Source organism: Bubalus kerabau, chromosome 16 (assembly GCF_029407905.1).
Source record: "Bubalus kerabau isolate K-KA32 ecotype Philippines breed swamp buffalo chromosome 16, PCC_UOA_SB_1v2, whole genome shotgun sequence".
In the NCBI taxonomy this organism is placed as follows: domain Eukaryota; kingdom Metazoa; phylum Chordata; class Mammalia; order Artiodactyla; family Bovidae; genus Bubalus; species Bubalus kerabau.
Genome location: NC_073639.1, coordinates 19,627,395 through 19,645,581, shown reverse-complemented (window position 1 = coordinate 19,645,581; position 18,187 = coordinate 19,627,395). Strand labels below are relative to the sequence as shown.

The 18,187-nt window shown below is 38.5% G+C and overlaps 1 protein-coding gene across 9 annotated transcripts in view; it reads right to left on the bottom strand.

The window, feature by feature from the left end:
• INPP4B (inositol polyphosphate-4-phosphatase type II B) overlaps window positions 1-18,187 on the bottom strand; it is an 855,034-nt gene that overhangs the window by 251,513 nt on the left and 585,334 nt on the right. The window lies entirely within an intron of this gene.

The following is an 18,187-nucleotide window of genomic DNA, read 5'->3' as shown; positions in this document are numbered from 1 at the left end:
TTATTTAGTTATTTTAAATTTTAATCTGAATATAAATGGTATATTTCAACCAATTCCTTCAAAATGTCACAATTTTATTATTAGAGGTGTCAGAAGAGGAATAGGAAGATTAGTATAAATAGTTTACTAAAATGCTCATTAAAATAATGAATAAGTTAGGTGAAAAGGAAATCCAATTTTTACCAGATCATAAGAAGTTTTTCTCAAAATATATAGAGTACAAATTTAAACATACCTTTTGAATTATGCTTCTAAGAAAACCATATTACAAAAATTCTAGAGACCTATACATAGGGAATGCAATAATGTAATAAAATAAAGATTATGTACATAGAAAAATAAAAGTGATTTACTTAAATAGTGTATTAAGGGTCTTATTAAATGTAAAATAAAATGCTTCTTGGTGATTTTTAAATCAGTGTAAATCATAATATTAACTCAATTATTTTAATTAATATAGAAAACTTAAGTATTTGTTATAGAGAAGATGTGTATGCAGATGACAGTATTATCTACAATATTGTTAAAAAAAACTATTTAAACTCCAATTCTGAGATAATTTTAACAATTAATTATATCATTTTCCCACTTGAAAATTATATAATAACTTATAAATCATGAATGTGACATCTCTCTGTCCAATTATTCAGTATCTGATAGTTAAATAAAAATTTAATAGAAGCCCTGGTACTACTCATAGTTTTTTTCTGGAAATCTGCAGACTCCTCCCCACAATTTGATAATCAATAACAATTAAAGACAACTTTTTTTCCCATAGGCATTGTTTAAAATTTTTGCTTAAGCAAACTGCTTAATTTCTAGGTATACAAAGGTCGTGTATAACTTTCTGAATTTTTTCACTGAACTAAACTAAATAATGTCATAGTGATTTGAAAAAGAGGTCAGACTTCTTACAGCCTCATTCCCAGCACTGAGTAACAAACCAATATTTGCAATAATAGATGAAAGTCTGAATTCAGGAGTTTGAGTTATCTGCCAGCTTCATGACCTTGGACAAGGAACTTAACCATGTGAAACTTTGTAAAATGGAGATGATAATTTTATTATAAGGACTACTACATGATTTATGTAAAGTTCTCAGCATGACGACTTACACAAGATAAGTGCTTCTTCCTTCTCCCTCTCCTCTTCATCCCAGTAGATGTAGTAGAAGTACCAACAAAATTGCTATTGTCATTAATGTCTTTGTTGTTGTTTAGTCACTAAGTCCTGTCCGACTCTTTTGTGACCCCATGGACTGTAGCCTTCCAGGCTCCTCTGTCCATGGGATTTCCCAGGCAAGAATACTGGAATGGGTTGCCATTTCCTTCTCCATCCCTGTAGCAAGAAATACTATAATCTTTTAATATAGTCTTCAATGCCTATTTTAGTAAAATTTCTGAAAAGAACTGAATTCAATTCAGAATTTTACTAAAATGGGCATCAAAGACTGTATTAAAAGATTATAGGATTGCTTGCCACATGCATCTCAAGAGTGTCTTAAGTGCTCATTAGTAAAGATACAAAGACTTTGTAATGACAGATGACATTATAAAGTTTACATTCCTAGTAGTGCAAAAGAATACAAGTTCATACCAATTACAATGCAACTGAACCTTTCAAAGTGCTAAAGTTAGATGAAGAAGCAACACACCAAGGGATTATGGGAATAAGCTTCCAAACTGTAGCTATATTTCAGTTCAGCTCAGTTCAGTCAGTCAGTCGTGTCCGACTCTTTGCGACCCCATGAACTGCAGCACGCCAGGCCTCCCTGTCCATCACCAACTCCCAGAGTCCACCCAAACCCATGTCCATTGATCGCTGATGTAGTCCCTTTAAAAAAGTATCTGTTTACTTTTAAAATACAGGCATGTCTTGTTTTACTGTGCTTTGTTTTATTGCTCTTTGCTTTTTTTGGAGCATCACAGTTATCGTGTTAGCTTTTTACAAATTGAATGTTCATGGCAACCCTATGTTGAGCTAGTCTTGGGGAAGCTAGCCATTCTTTCCCATAGCATTTGCTTACTGTGTTTCTCTATCATTTTAGATTAAGGAATTCTTGAGGGATTCTAAAACTTTTTTTTCATTTTGGATAAGGATCTCTGAGTACCCTAGAGCATGCTTCTTCATCCGAAATTTATGGGAGGCAGAGTGGTGAATCTAGGTTATAAACTGAAGAACTAAACCCAAGATACCCAAAAGCAAGGGTCATCCTATCAGTGAACTGCAATGTGAAAAGTAGAGGCAGTTTTTTATTTATTCTGTAACAATTTACTACCCACAGAGCATGGATATTCAACACTTCTCTTCAATCAGGCAAATCACAATCAAAATACCTATCTCATGTTTCCAAAGGCTGTTTCAAAAGCAGTTTAAAAAAAAATAGAAAATATTCATTCTTAAGTGATTAATGATGCTTTCAATTTATCACTCATTAGGTTTAGGAGGCTACTAATAATTGTGGGCATGTGTGCATGCTAAGTCGCTTCAGTTGTGTCCAACTCCTTGCTCCCCTATGGACCATAGCCTGCCAGGCTCCTCTGTCCATGGGATTTTTCAGGCAAAAATACTGGAGTGGGTTGCCATGCCCTCCTCCTGGGGATCTTCCTGACCCAGGGACTGAACCCGGGTCTCATGCACTACAGGAGGATTCTTTACTGTCTGAGCCACCTGGGAAGCCCCTCTAATAACTACTTAACCATTATTCATCATGAAATTCTACTGAATTTTATCTAATGGAAATTTATCCTATCTGCATGGGAGATACATTGAAGAACCTATATATTCCAAGCTAGGAGTCAAGAAACCAAAGACCTCTTTCCAGCTCAGTTGCTCATTAGCTATGTGACATACAACATTATCACTTAGATCTCTGAATTTCAGTTTCCGTTACTACAAAAAAGAAATATATATCCGTTGAGAGCTATTATATCAGCACTAGAGTGTCTTGCCCTGAAGTAGCTGGAATTCCATCATATGATCCCATTATAGGCTATCATGGGCTGATACAGCCTTGGAGAAAATCTCAGGAAAATCCTAGCCTGTCCTCCTCACTCTCCACCTTCGCTTCCAACGTTTCCTCCAAACAAATGAAGCAAACAAAATGCATACCAAACCTAGAAAGTAACTTAACACTTCTAGCCAAATACAAGGATGAGTTTTTCTTATACTGTGTGTTAGTCACTCAGTCATGTCCGACTCTTTTTGCATGGACTGTAGTCCATCAGGCTCCTTTGTCTATGAGATTTCCTAGACAAGAATATTGGAGTGGGCAGCCATTTCCTTACCCAGGGGAATCTTCCTGACCCAGGGATCAAACCCGGGTCTCCTGCATTGCAGGCGTGTTCTTTACAGTCTGAGCCACCACGGAAGCCAGTATTCAATGTATCCATATATATTTTACTGCCATTATGACACTGCATCTTGGCATTTTCACAAAGATACAAATTTCACTGAACTAAGAAACAAAAGCAATCTTCATATACTTTCCTAGAAATTTATATGGCCATAAGAACAAGATGCATTAATAAATATCTCAATCCATATGAAGAAAAAAAATGTCATTTCAGCCTCTTGCCAGGTCATTACCACTACTTAATGCAGAGCGCTATAAGAGAAGTAAAAGATGAATAGTTCATGGCAGCTACATTATTTCAATCACAACATCAAGTTCCTATTTTCCTCAGCATATACACTTAAATATTTAACCATGCCAACAAGATGGAAGACAGAGAAGGGGAAATTTTCAGCAAAGCAAATCTATACTTCCTTATCACTTAGGTTTTCATGCTTAATGCATTAGTGATTAACATTTAAAATAACTCCCCTAATGCTTCCTAATGAAATATTCAACCTCACATGCTGAAGCATATAAACATTTTAGAAGACTGCAGGAAAAGGAGTGTAAAACAGTTTTCTAACAAAAGACAATTTAATGACATTTTTCCTCTAAACTTCTTTATCACCTATTGTACCATCCTTAGTAGAGCAAAAAGAAAAAAATAATACTATGGACATCTTAAACAGCAACATGCAAATAACTCCTTTATTTTGGAAATGCCACAGAGATACAAATGACTCCATAGACATCCAGGGGAAAACCATCATCAGCACTGTCAATCTCTGTGAATATAAAGTAGTCTTGGGACTACTAAGCACAGGAATCATCATCTGGGAGACATGCCTGCTTTAATCCAGCTGGACGTACAACTGGGCAATGAAAATCTCACCTGGACAGAAAAACAAGCAAAGGCCGTAAGTAAACAAACGGAGTTAGCGAGTAAGTGGACTCAGACTATCTTTCGAGAGAACACATTGGGCCTCAGAGAAGTGAGAATTCTACTTAAGTATGTATGACTAAACACACCTCTCTTCTGGCTGAACTGCACACATTTCAGAAGACATATAATACTTTCAAGCTAGTACTCAAAACTTTTCAGTAATTCTTAATATCATAGCTTACACACTTTAAGGTTTAGTCTTTTGTTTTCTTTTTTCACATCACAAGCTTATCTCCCGAAATTTCATCCCTTATTATGGGATGCAATTATCCTATCTTTGAGGCTCTACCACAATTCTATAGGTCCTATTCTTACTTGGTTTCCTGTTCTAAAACTCCAAATTCCTTTTGTCCTGATAGAAGTTTACATTCTATAAGCTTACAGTCTAACTCGTCCTCTTCCCAAATCCCAACTCACATCAGTAGTATATCATTCTCCAAAGGCCAAAACCACGAATATTCCATTTCTACCAGTGCTTTGTCCCTACCATCCAATAAGTCACTACACCCTACTGATTCTTTCCCTAGAATACCTCTTTTTTTTTTTTTTTTTTGTCCCTTCCAGTGACAACATCTTAATGAGTTTCACCAAATTTCTATCATTGCACTTGAAGGACCTACTTCCCATCTTCCAGAATCTTTCTCTTCCCTTGTGTTCATGTCAGGCTTTCTTCTTAAAGACCTGCTATCACTATTTTATTTTCTCTGCTAAAATTCCTTAGATATTGACCAACGTCTACCCAGAGAGTTTGAAGTGTAGACTGCCTTTCAAAACTTATCCGGGGTTATGGACAGCTCAGTATTTTTGGTTTAAACTGATCCATGTCATCACACACCAGTAAATGATTGAGTATGATCTTAGTGAAAAGCACAGTGATCTGAGTGACAGAGTCCTTGGTTACAATGTTGGCTCTTTAAACAACTATGAGATCATGAGTGGGAAATTCAGCCTCTATTAAGATTCATGAGCTATAAAATATGAAGGTAGCAAACCATCCTACTTATCTCACAAGATTTATGTGTCCCAAAGTAAAAGATCTTAAGTTTAAATATAAAAATGCTTTTGTGGGAATTCCGTGGTAGTCCAATGGTTAGGACTTGACATTATCATTATCAGGACTGGTTCTATCTCCGGTCAGGGAACTAGGGTCCCACAAACCACACAGCATGGCCCCCAAAATTGCTTTCATGTATGGTAATGAGTACAGCTGTTATACTTATCTGGGGCACAAAGTTCCAAGAGCACATCATAGATACATTGACTATCAGTTTTTCAGACTATTTGGCTTGTAAATTCCTCTTTACTGCTGAAAACAGTACTATCCAAATATGAATAACTGCCTCAGTACAAATAAGCTAAAGAAATAGTTCTCTCCTCATGACTCTATTAAAATATATACATATATATCAACATATAGTGAGTTGTATTTGGAAACTTGATTCAATGCTAGATGTAAAGCATAAACTATTTCTTTAAATTTTAGAAATAGCCATCTCTTTAAATGCAATAAATACCTCTTCAGCAAGGTGAGACAACACCTTGGCATCTTGCAAATGTCCTTGTCAGGATTCCCAGGCAACCAAAGCTACATTCAAGTTGACAGGTCACCATCACCTGCTTTTTGGTCGATAAGATGTTGCAAGTAAGATAGAAGAAGCACACACCATACTCTTGTACCCACTGGATGAAGCTATAAAACGTGGACAGACTGCACAGCGCAGCTATTTGAGGACTCAAAGTAAACAGTGCCAGGCACACGGGGGAAGATCAGAATTTTAAATACCATTGACCCAGAAGTTAATTCAGCATTTTTTTCCCTATCATATCTCATGATCTAGACTTAACACAGCCCCACACCCAGAGATGGTCATGGCATACACAAAGAAAGCTCCAGGAGAAGTTCTCTAGTCTGGCTCAAAGAATAGAAAAGAGGTCTCCTAAAATTCAAAAGAGTGATGAAATCACTTTTCCTGTCTCTACTCTCTTGGATCTTAGCCCCCAAATAATCCAGTAGTGGCAGCAACAAAAATGACAGGAGGAAGTGCAGGAACCTAAAATGATGAGAAAAGGAAGGTTTCCTCTCTGATTGGAGCTGTGATCCCAAGGGGATGGGGTGAATGTCCCTTACTTCCTATCTCTCTCCGTTGTCCCCTAGGTCTTGGCCTCAGAAGAGGGTGTAGTTGCATGGCAGAGAAGTGAAAATCAAACCCCAGCTTTCTGGATAAAGAATCTTGTGATCATTCCCTTTCAGGGAAGCCACAGGAAACAGGGATGTGCCAGAGAGAGTGTAGAGAGGAGGGAGCTTAGGAAGGTACATCTTAATGTTTTTCATGAACTTCTGGGCTTACCTCAAGCTGTGCATACATGGATCTAAATCATGTATGAGACACTCTGAGAAATAATCCATGGACTACACTACCCCCAGGTCCCAGACTGTCACCTGGCTGACAAACTTGAAGGACAGGTATGAATAACACTATGAAAGTTCTGAAAACAGAAGTGATAATTGAAACTACGAAGTTTCACAAGACACAAGATCAGCACACAAATAACAGCAATGAACAATTAGGAACTGAAATTTTTAAAAAATATATATTAATCGTTTATAGCAAGTCCAAAATAAATCTATCCTTAGATATCAATCTACCAAAAACATACAGGATTTATATGCTGAAAATGACAGATGTTGATGCAAGAAATTTAAAAAGTTCTAAATAAATGGTAAGACATACTGTCTTCATATATTGGAACAAATTTATTAAGATGTCAATTCTTCCTAAATTGATCTATAGCTTTAAGGCAATACCAGTTAAAATCCCAGCAAGGATTTTTTGTATATATTGACAAGTTCATTCAAAAAATTACAAAGAAAGGCAAAGTAAATAGAATGGCCCACATAATTTACAGGAAGAACAACAACAATGGAGAAATTAAATCAACTGATTTTTAAAATTTACTGGAAATCTACAGTAACCAAAATTGTGTGGTACTGACAACGGGACAGATATATTGATGAGACAGAATACAGAGGCAATATAGCCAACTGTTTTAGACAAAGTTAATCAGTACAATGGAAAAAACGTAGTCCTTTCAACAAATGGTATTAGAACAAACATTCACTCGGGAGAAAAATGAAATATTACTTAAAACTTCACAACTGAAACAAAAGTAACAAAACAATGGTTACTGACCTCAATGCAAAACAAAAAATATAAAACGTTAAAAGGAAGACAAAGAATAAAAGTCTTCATGAACCGAGCTTTGTCAAATTGTTCTTCAATATGACACCAAAAGCATGATCTATAGAAGAAGGAAATTATAAATTGAACTTCACTGGAACTGACAATTTTTGTTTTGTAAAAGACACTTTTACATGAATAAAATGACAAGCTATTGACTGCAAGAAAAATATTTACAAATCATGTTTCTGACAAAAAAAAAAAAAACTTGCATCGAAAAAACACAAGAGCCTTCAAAACTCCACAGCAAGAAAATGAACAATGTAAATAACAAATGACCAAAGTTGAATAGAAGTGTCTCAGGAAAGGATATATAGATAACAAATAGCCTGTGGAAAATTGTTCAACATCGCTGGCCATTAAGGAAATGAAAATTAAAAGCACTATGAGACTTCATGCTGTATCTTAGAATGTCTGGTGAGGATGCAGAACCGCTGAAACACTCAAACACTGCTGGTGGGGAAAACAACACAGCGGTTCCTAACAGAGTTCAACATACACCTAACATCTGACTCAGAAATTCCAGTCCTGGGTATTTACTCCAAAGGAATGAAAACTTAAGGTCACAGAAGTACCTACACATGAATATTTTAGCAACTCTATTCATAATCACTAATACTGGAAAGAACCAAAATATACTTTCATATGAATGGTTCAAGAAATAGTTGTACAACCGTATCATAGGTACCACTCAACAATTAAAAAAAAATTATTGATATGCACCAAATCTTGATGAATTTCAAAGACATTAGACTGAATAAATGAAGCCAGTCTAGGAGGGATCTGTAATCTATGATTCCCTGACTGTCTCAGAAAGCATTTCTCTATGGTGATGCAGAACACACATCGTGGTAGTGAGAGACTGGTGTGGGTGGAGGCGTGAATCATCAGGGCAGCAGAAGGCAGTTTCTCTGTGGTGATGGAGCAGTTCTGTATCCTGATTGGGGTGATGGTTACAAGAATCTTTATATGTGTTAAAATTCACAGGACTGTACAAGAATAAAACGTCAATTTTCCTGAATGTTCATTTACTAAATAGAATAAATGAGAAAAGACATAGCTGTTTTATATGGTAATGAATGAATAATAAATTAATAGCCATTCAATCCAGGAATACAAAACCAAATTACTAAAGGTTATTCCCTTCCATGTGAACAAAATATTCTAATTTGTGGCAACATTTATTTGTAATGATAGAGTCAAAGTGTCAATTTATCCCATGTCTTGTGTTTCTAAAATATCTGCTGACATAGAAATGCCATGTGCTAGAGAAAAATGTTCTACCTGAACAATGTGGGGTGGTACTTCATCACATTGCAGAGTAAAATGCTCTTGCAGGAGGTGCAATGAAATTTCCAAGTCAATGACTCTGATTCATGGGGTAAACCAACGGCCACTCATGTCTGACTTTACTCATGTTTAGGCCTACCAAAGAGAAACTACTGCTAAGGTTTTCTGTTAGTCTGGGTTATTATATTTATTTGTTTGAATTTTAAGAAAAAGAAAAATGTCGAAAGGAAAAGAGCACTACAAAATTAAGCAGAGATCATTGGAAGAGGAAGAGAATAATAACAAGAAAGGAATTATAGGACGTTATATGTAGATTGCTGTGGAAGTCCGACTTAATGCTGACATTTTTAAAAGCAAAAAATACAAATATTCCAAAGACCAAGTATAAACAACCTTGGAAGACAGTTAAGCAATATATATATATATATACGTGTATATATATATATATAAATATATATATATTTTTTTTTTACTAAAAATGGACATGCTTCTACAGCAAAAACTCTTTACAAGAATGGTTTGCAAATGTCACCAAAAAATCAAAATATTCTAAGCCACTCTGAAAAAATTGCAAAGATAACAGGCATGGAGGATTAGAGGATTTGATAATTAAATAATTAGCATTAAATGCTAGTGATGGGTCAATATTTACTATTCAAATTTTGAATTATATATATTTTATTGGATTTGGTGGTGATGGTTTAGTCATTAAGTTGTGTCTGACTCTTGGGACTCCATGGACTGTAGTGCAGCCTGCCAGGCTCCTTTGTCCGTGGGATTCTCCGGGCAAGAGTACCGGAGTGGGTTGCCATTTTCTTCTCCAGGGGATCGCCCTATCCAGGGATCAAACCCGTGTCTGTCTCCTACATTGGCAGTCGGGTTCTGTACCACTAGCACCACCTAGATTACACACACACACACACACACACACACGTGCATGCATGTGTGCTCAATCAGTTGTGTCCAAATCTTTGCAACCCTATGAGCTCTAGCCTGCCAGGTTTCTCTGTCCATGGGATTTCCCAGGCAAGAATACTGGAGTGGGTTACCCATTTCTTTCTGCAGGGGATCTTCCTGACCCAGGGATTAAAAATGCATCTCCTTTATCTCCTGCATTGGTAAGTGGATTCTTTACCACTGAGTTACCTGGGAAGCCCATACATACAATATATATAATGTCTAGATATGTATGAAAGGCCTCTCTAAAACAATGCCATTTGAACAAATACCTAAACAAACATATAAGGAAGTGAGCCATATATCTTTCTTAGGAGAGGATCTTAAAGACAGAAGAAGCAGATGGTCTAAAGGAACACAGTGGAACACAGTATCCATATTCAAGGAAGAGCAAACCATATTGCGGCTAAAGCTGGGCAGGTAGAGAGACAGGACTAGAAGACTAAGTCAGAGAGCCACGCATTAATTTTACATTGCTGCATCATTTCAGTTCAGTTGCTCAGTCATGTCTGACTCTTTGTGATCCCATGGACTGCAGCTCACCAGGCTTCCTTGTCCGTCACTGACTCCTGGAACTTGCTTAAACTCATGTCCATTGAGTTGGTGATGCCATCCGACCATCTCGTCTTTTGTCATCCCCTTCTTCTGCCTTCAATCTTTCCCAGCACCAGGGTCTTTTCCAATGAGTCAGTTCTTCGCATCAGGTGGCCAAAGTGTTGGAGTTTCAGCTTCAGCATCAGTCCTTCCGATGAATATTCAGGATTGATTTCTTTTAGGATTGACTGGTTTGATCTCCTTGCAGTCCAAGGGACTCTCAAGAGTCTTCTCCAACACCACAATTCAAAAGCATGAATTCTTCGGTGCTCAGCCTTCTTTATAGTCCAACTCTCACATCCATACATGACTACTGGAAAAACAATAGCTTTGATCAGACAGGCCTTTGTCAGCAAAGTAATGTCTCTGCTTTTTAATGCGCTGTCTGCTGCTGCTAAGTTGCTTCAGTCGTGTATCCGACTCTGTGCGATCCCATAGATGGCAGCCCACCAGGCTCCCCCGTCCCTGGGATTCTCCAGGCAAGAACACTGGAGTGGGTTGCCATTTCCTTCTCCTATGCACAAAAGTGAAAAGTGAAAGTGAAGTCGCTCAGTCATGTCCGACCCTTAGCCACCCCATGGACTGCAGCCTACCAGGCTTCTCCATCCATGGGATTTTCCAGGCAAGAGTACTGGAGTGGGGTGCCATTGCCTTCTCCAGTGCTGTCTAGATTGGTCATAGTTTTTCTTTTAAGGAGCAAGTGTCTTTTAATTTCATGGCTGCAGTCACCATTTGAAGTGATTTTGAAGCCCCTCAAAATAAAGTCTGACACTGTTTCCACTGTTTCCCCATCTATTTCCCATGAAGGGATGGGACCAGATGCCATGATCTTAGTTTGATGAATGTTGACCTTTAAGCCAACTGTTTCACTCTCCTCTTTCACTTTCATCAAGAGGCTTTTTAGTTCCTCTTCACTTTCTGCCATAAGGGTGGTGTCATCTGCATATCTGAGGTTATTGATATTTCTCCCAGCTGCAATCTTGATTCCAGCTTGTGCTTCTTCCAGCTCAGCATTTCTCATGATGTACTCTGCATATAAGTTAAATAAGCAGGGTGACAATATACAGCCTTAATGTACTCCTTTCCCGATTTGGAACCATTCTGTTGTTCCACGTCCAGTTCTAACTGTTGCTTCCTGACCTACAAACCACAAACTCAGTAACTTACAACATCACCCATTTACCATCCTACAGTCTCTACAGATGAGAAGCCAAACCAGGTCCTCTACTCAGGGTCTCATAGGACTGAAGCCAAGATGTAGTCTGAGCCGCACTCACTCATGGAGACTCTTCAGAAGAACCCACTTCCTGGCTCATTCTGGTTATTAGGGGAATTTATTTCCTTGTGGCTGTATGACGATGGTCCCCATTTTCTTGTTCATCCCACAACAGGTATGAAGGACAACCACTTGGCAGGGCTGCAGGGGAGACAGTCAGCTTCCAGTTAAAGAAAAATGATTGGGGATAGAGAATGGGGCTGAGGAATAAGCTCAAGAATCAGAACAGAGTGGGGGAGCAGAGGGCACCAGTGCCAGGGAGTGGACACACAGCAAAATGATGGGCAGCTAGGTAGATGAAAGACGTAGAGAATGGAGTGGTGGACACAGCAGGGGAAGGAGAGCGTGGGATGGATTGGGAAAGCACTGACCTATATACACCACCATGTGTAAAATCAATAGCTAGTGTGAAGCTTCTGTATAACACAGGGAGCTCAGCTCGGTGCTCTGTGATGACGTAGAGTGGTGGAATGGGCAAGGTGGGGATGGGAGGGAGACTCAAGAGGTAGAGGATATATGTATGCATAGGCTTCCCAGGTTGGGCAGCAGTAAAGAATCTGACTGCAAATGCAGGAGATGCAACAGAATCAGGCCCGATCCCTGAGTTGGGAAGATTCCCTGGAGAAGGAAATGGCAACCCACTCTACTACTCTTTCATGGAACATTCTATGGACAGAGAAGCCTGGTAGGCTACAGTCCATGGGGTTGCACAGAGTCAGACATGACTGAGTGCACACCCACAGCTGATTCATTCAGTTGTACAGCAAAAACTAACACAATGTTGTAAACCAATTATCCTTCAAATTTAAAAACATATTATTAAAAAAATATGACATAGGAATCCAGGTCATCTTACAGTACAAGTCAGCTACAATAAGGAAACTCAGTTTAGCTAGGCAAATATATATTGGCAGATAGTGCAGCAGTGATTAAAATTACTCTAGAGACCTGAAATTTCTCATTCTCTGATTTTAACTTGTTCTGCTTACCATCTTTATAATACTTTACTAAATCATCAGGTAATTATTTTCAAGGTCAAAATGTGACTAACCCATAGTTAAAGGAGTCTAAAGATTTCTACAGAACTTTTCTTGTTAAAAGGAAGAAAAGCGATTAAAGCAAAATTCAAGACGTGCTGCTTTATGGAAACAGTTCACTGTTCACTGTGTGTGCTCAGTCATGTCTGACTCTTTGGAACCCCGTGGACTATAGCCTGCCAGGCTCCTCTGTCCTTGGGATTTCCCAAGGAAGAATACTAGATTGCGTTGTCATTTCCTTCTCCAGGGGATCTCCCAGACCCAGGAATTGAATCTGCATCTTCTGCATCAGCAGGTGAATTCTTTACCACCAAGCCACTTGGGAAGCCCCATGGAAACACTATACTGTTTTTATTCATGTTAAATAGATTCTGAAGATCAGCAGGAATAAATCAAATGTTCTGTATCAATGTTTCAACATAAAGTACACGAGAAAGCAATTCCTTGTTCTTCAGATGTCTCCCTGTTAAAACATTATTTTAAAATTTCTGATTATAGAAAAGCATATCTATTAGTCATTAAAATGTCTTTATCACATCATTAAAAACAATCCATATAAGAAAACAAATGGATTTTGGTATTTGGCAGACTGACATGCTAACAGAAAGTAGAAAGACAGTAAAAATTAAGTCACAGGATTAAAATTTTCAATTTGAGTGATTGTTCTATATCCTTTTGTAAATATTTGAGAACTGAATTGAAGTTTGTGTTCCAAATAAGTTTCACTAGCTTTCAACAGCCTTGGATGCAGCTATTTTCTCTTTTATTCTAAGGTAACTCCTCAGAACTTAGTATCAGGATTGCATAAAATCAGAGAATGCTTAGAACAGAAAGGAAGCTTAAGAATCACCCAATTCACTCTGTAGAAACTGAAGCCAAGGGAAGCCAAGTGAAAGGCTCACAACCACCTCACAAGTCAGCAGTAGTGCTGAGATTTGCCAAAGAACAGTAGAATGCAGAAGCCTATATATATATATATATCAGGCCTTACTCGTTGCATGCAGCATCTAGTTCCCTGACAAGGGATCAGACCTGGGCTCCCTGTACTGCGAGCCTGGAGTCTTAACCATTGGACTACCAAGGAAGACCCGATTTTTTTTTTTTTTTTTTTAGCCTTAACTTAAAAAAAAAAAAATTATTTCTGAAAACCAAAAAAGGAAATTGTGGTAAATTTTAAATGTATTTATTTTCAGCTTCTTGGTCAGTAAGTTGAATGCCCTTATCTGGAAAATCCTTCCTAATGTGAAATTTTGGTCAAACTCTCACTAGCCCACTCCAAAGCCTGGAGGAAACTTGCTTTCTGAATTACCTGATCTTCAGAGCAATAGATATTTTGAGATAGTTCTACATCTTTTTTGTTGTTGTTGTTTTTTGGCCATGCCTCACGGCAGTGGGATCTTAGTGCCCCGACCAGGGATCGAACCTGTGCCCGCTGCAGCGGAAGTGTGAAGTCTTAACCACTGGACTGCCAGGGAAGTCCCACCACCTCTTATTTTAAACTTTTTTCTGAGGTGTCTTCTCATAGCTTGGACCCTCTGCTTCAGCAGCATTATCTTTCTCGCACATCTCTGTGTTTGGAGGTACCTTCTTTGAGTCCTGAGTGAATTGTTTCTGATAAGCATCACCACCTCCTTCCATATAGAACCTGCAATGTTCTGATACATGGCGTGCTTCCCAAATACTTCTGCTTTGAATTCCTTGTTTTCTCAAATATAACCAAGGATTCATTTGGTTCCGTGAAGGATGGAAAAGCTTCTTTCCACCGCTCTCTTCAGAGACCCCTCCAAAGCTTCTTTCCAGTGGTAGTTCTCAGGTGAACTGAACTCAATACAAAATATCTTCACACTATACTTTGGACGTTCCTGATTATAAGTTGCACAGGCTATCACAGTCTCTTTAACACAGGCATAAGAAAGCTGACAAATGAGCTCTCTCTAACATGAACTGTCACCCCATATTTGAGTGTACTCTATTTATTTGGGGGTTTCCCCAGTGGCTCATGTGCTATTATGAAATGCTGCTTGCTGCACGTTCTCAGCCTCTCCTGTAGCTTCAGAATTGCCTGATTCCATTCTTAAAATTAGTTCCAGATGGAAACCCTCCTCATCTCTTGGAAATTCATCAGTCTTCCCTTCTGACTCCATCTCTCTGTATGGAAGTCAGCAGGTAGAAAGTCTGTAAAACTTTCATTGAGGAATGTACCTGTAGGATGTAAAGAAGGAAATCCACTCTCCAGAAAATATATACTTCCCTTTTTTAAATTTACGTGAGCCCTGAAACTCAAAGTGCCAATACTTTGGCCACCTGATACCAAGAATTGACTCATTGGAAAAGACCCTGATGCTGGGAAAGACTGAAGGCAGGAGGAGAAGGGGGCCACAGAGGATAAGATGGTTGGATGGCATCACCGACTCAATGGACATGAGTTTTAGCAAGCTACTGGGAGTTGGTGATGGACAGGGAAGCCTGGTGTGCTGCAGTCCATGGGTTCACAAAGAGTAGGACATAACTGAAAGACAGAACAACAAAAAGCGTCTTCGAAGTCAAAGAATTTATATAAATAATCTCTGAGAAAATAAGAAAATTTCATTAACAAATACAATAAAAACAATTATTATTATTATTTTTTTTTTTTACCATTTCCTCCCTATAAGGAGAGTTCACATAGCCTTTATTATTGCAATATATTTTTCAAATGAACTTGACAGGAAAGAAAACATCACTTGAAAAGTATTTGTTTCAAGGACTAGTGGGGGTTCAAGGGAAGAAGAGATGGAATGAAAAAACAAAAAGAGGGAGAAAACACTTTTTTCCCCCTATTAAACTATAAAGGGACTCTTTTCTTAGAGTCCCTCCTACAAATCCATAATCTAAGCTCATCTCAGTGTCATTACTGCCATTAGTAGACAGATGAAGAAATGTAAGCAAAGTAATTACCTTCCGGTGACAGTAATGGCATTCTAACTTCCCAGTGTTATAATCACAGGCCAATCCTTAAAGTATTTTAAAGGCCATATCACTGGGTCACAGAAGCAATTCATGTTTACTAGAAGCAAATCTCCATAGCCCAGAAATTTAATGTTAGTTGGCAGTCTGATCAACAAATAAGCAAGCCCCCAAACTGTTAAGAGATGGTCTCCTCCTTACTCTGTAAGTCCCTGGAACATCTTCAATTTGATTCTAGGTAAGAGAAAAATAATTCCCACTGTACACCATTTCTAAGTTTAGGATCGAAACTTTTAAACTTGCTTTGAATTAGAGAGACCGCATCAATGTTGAGGGAGATTCAAGTACAATAAAATTCTAGTTATCTGGTCTGGTCTTCAGTGGACGGATAAGGATTAGACCACATTTATTACAGCACCCTAAATTTGGTTTTAGCAATCAATTTTATATTGAGTTCTAAAGGAATGTGTTTACTGCACAATTTGCATGTGTGAACATCAGAAAGAAGTAGCATAGAGTGTGTATCTACAAGTAAAACTGGTCATTCTATTTGCTTATTATATTGTAACACATGCTAAGTAGCACTTAGATCAGGTCTAATTAAACCTGGGTCAATGATTTCAATTGATTTATAAACCTATTTTACATTCAAGACAGCAAACTGTTCCATAATGTAATAAACTCATCAGTGCCAAAGTGTAAAAAGAATCTTTAATTACCTAACATTTTGTATCAAATTCTAATAAGCTTAAGTAGCCAGTAAAGGGACCCAATAGGTCACCGACAGTCTGGGCCCATTGCTAGAAACCACCAACTCCTATTGTAATACAGCCTTGAGAAAAAGCATGTACTTACACTGGTATTAAAAGTCATTAAGTGAGGCAAAATCAGTGGGCCCATTCTTTCTTCCCTCATTCTACATCTTTTTATCTGTGATCTTATCCTTGTCTTCTGCCTTCTTAAAATCTATCATATGACTTTGAATATTTTCTAGCTTTCCTATCTTCCATTATAAAATTGTATTAATGCCTGTGTTCCTTTCCCTGACTCAGTTCTTCATCTACCTGAAATCTTAACTGCAAACACTTTCATTCAACCACACTGTTACTCTGAGGCACCATGCTATACCACAGAACAACAGACATGAGTGAATTTCACTTGATGGATTAGGGTAGAGACTCCCAGGCTGGAGCACACTATTGGGGTGACTGTCTATAGTTCTGCAAGGATGGTACCTCCAGCACTGCTCAATCATATACTGTAAGTAAAACTGACAGTGTGTACATGGAAACGCAAAGTCAACTCTCACTAGGAACACAGTTAAGAACAGTGACCTTCAGTGATCATTAAGCCTGTTAACTGCAACAGGAATAATGAGTTCTGACCTGCTTATTCAAAAGGCTGATGATAGGAAAATGGCCAATTTGGTCTTAGAACATTGAGGAACCTGGGAAGAAGACCAGCCCTTTTCACTGACCCTCCTATAGACTTCTACCTCCAATTAGTTCACTAATGAATATGGAGAGTGAATATGGAGAATACTAGGGACTTCAGATGGGTAAAACCATCCTAGTTAAGGGATACAAAAAGACAGAGGGAAAATAACAGGACATCAGTGTGGGGAAGAGCCTTGGGAGTCCCATCTACGCATACAGACAGTACTGTCTCCTCTGTGAGCTGAAGTTTTGAAACCAAGCTCGAAATCCTGAGAAAAGGGGTTTCCAAAGAAATATGGGGACTCTGACTGTGCCTTTATAAAGTGTTATGGGCACATGCTGCTGCTGCTGCTGCTAAATCGCTTCAGTCTTGTCCGACTCTGTGCGACCCCATAGACTGCAGCCCACCAGGCTCCTCTGTCCCTGGGATTCTCCAGGCAAGAACACTGGAGTGGGTTGCCATTTCCTTCTCCATAAGCCACTATAAACAACAAAGGAGGTGGTGATCAGTGTCAAGGGTAATCTGTGTGGCTGCAGATGAAGCTGAAAAAGCACTTACTATCTTGTATCTCCTGGCTGAAGTTTTTGCACACTTCTGTTCATGTTCATGTGGGGGAGGGGAAAGTAAGAAATAAATTTTAAGGCAGAAAAAGAGCATAATCATGCAAAAATTGTAGAAAAAGATGAATTGAAAATGGATGCTGGGATTTCTGGTTGTGGCTATAGTTAAGGTACCTAATGGTTCTGGGGCTTCCCAGGTGGCCCTAGTGGTAAAGAACCCACCTGCCAATGCAGGAGACATAGGAGACCCAGGTTCGACCCCTGGGTGGGGAAGATTCCCTGGAGGAGGGCATGGTGACCCACTCCAGGATTCTTGCCTGGAGAATCCCATGGACAGAGGAGCCTGGCAGGTTATAGTCCATGGAGTCTCAAAGAGTCAAACCTGACTGAAGTGACTGATCACACAGCACACGGTGGTTCTGAGTTTAACCAAGCAAGGACAAGCATAAGTTCAGTCTGGGGCAGCTGTAATATTAGGTGATTGTGAAAATAAGTGTGTGTGCACTTAGGCAACCTTAAAAAGAATCTGTCAATGACTATAAAAGAGAGAGTATGTGAAGTCACTTCTTTT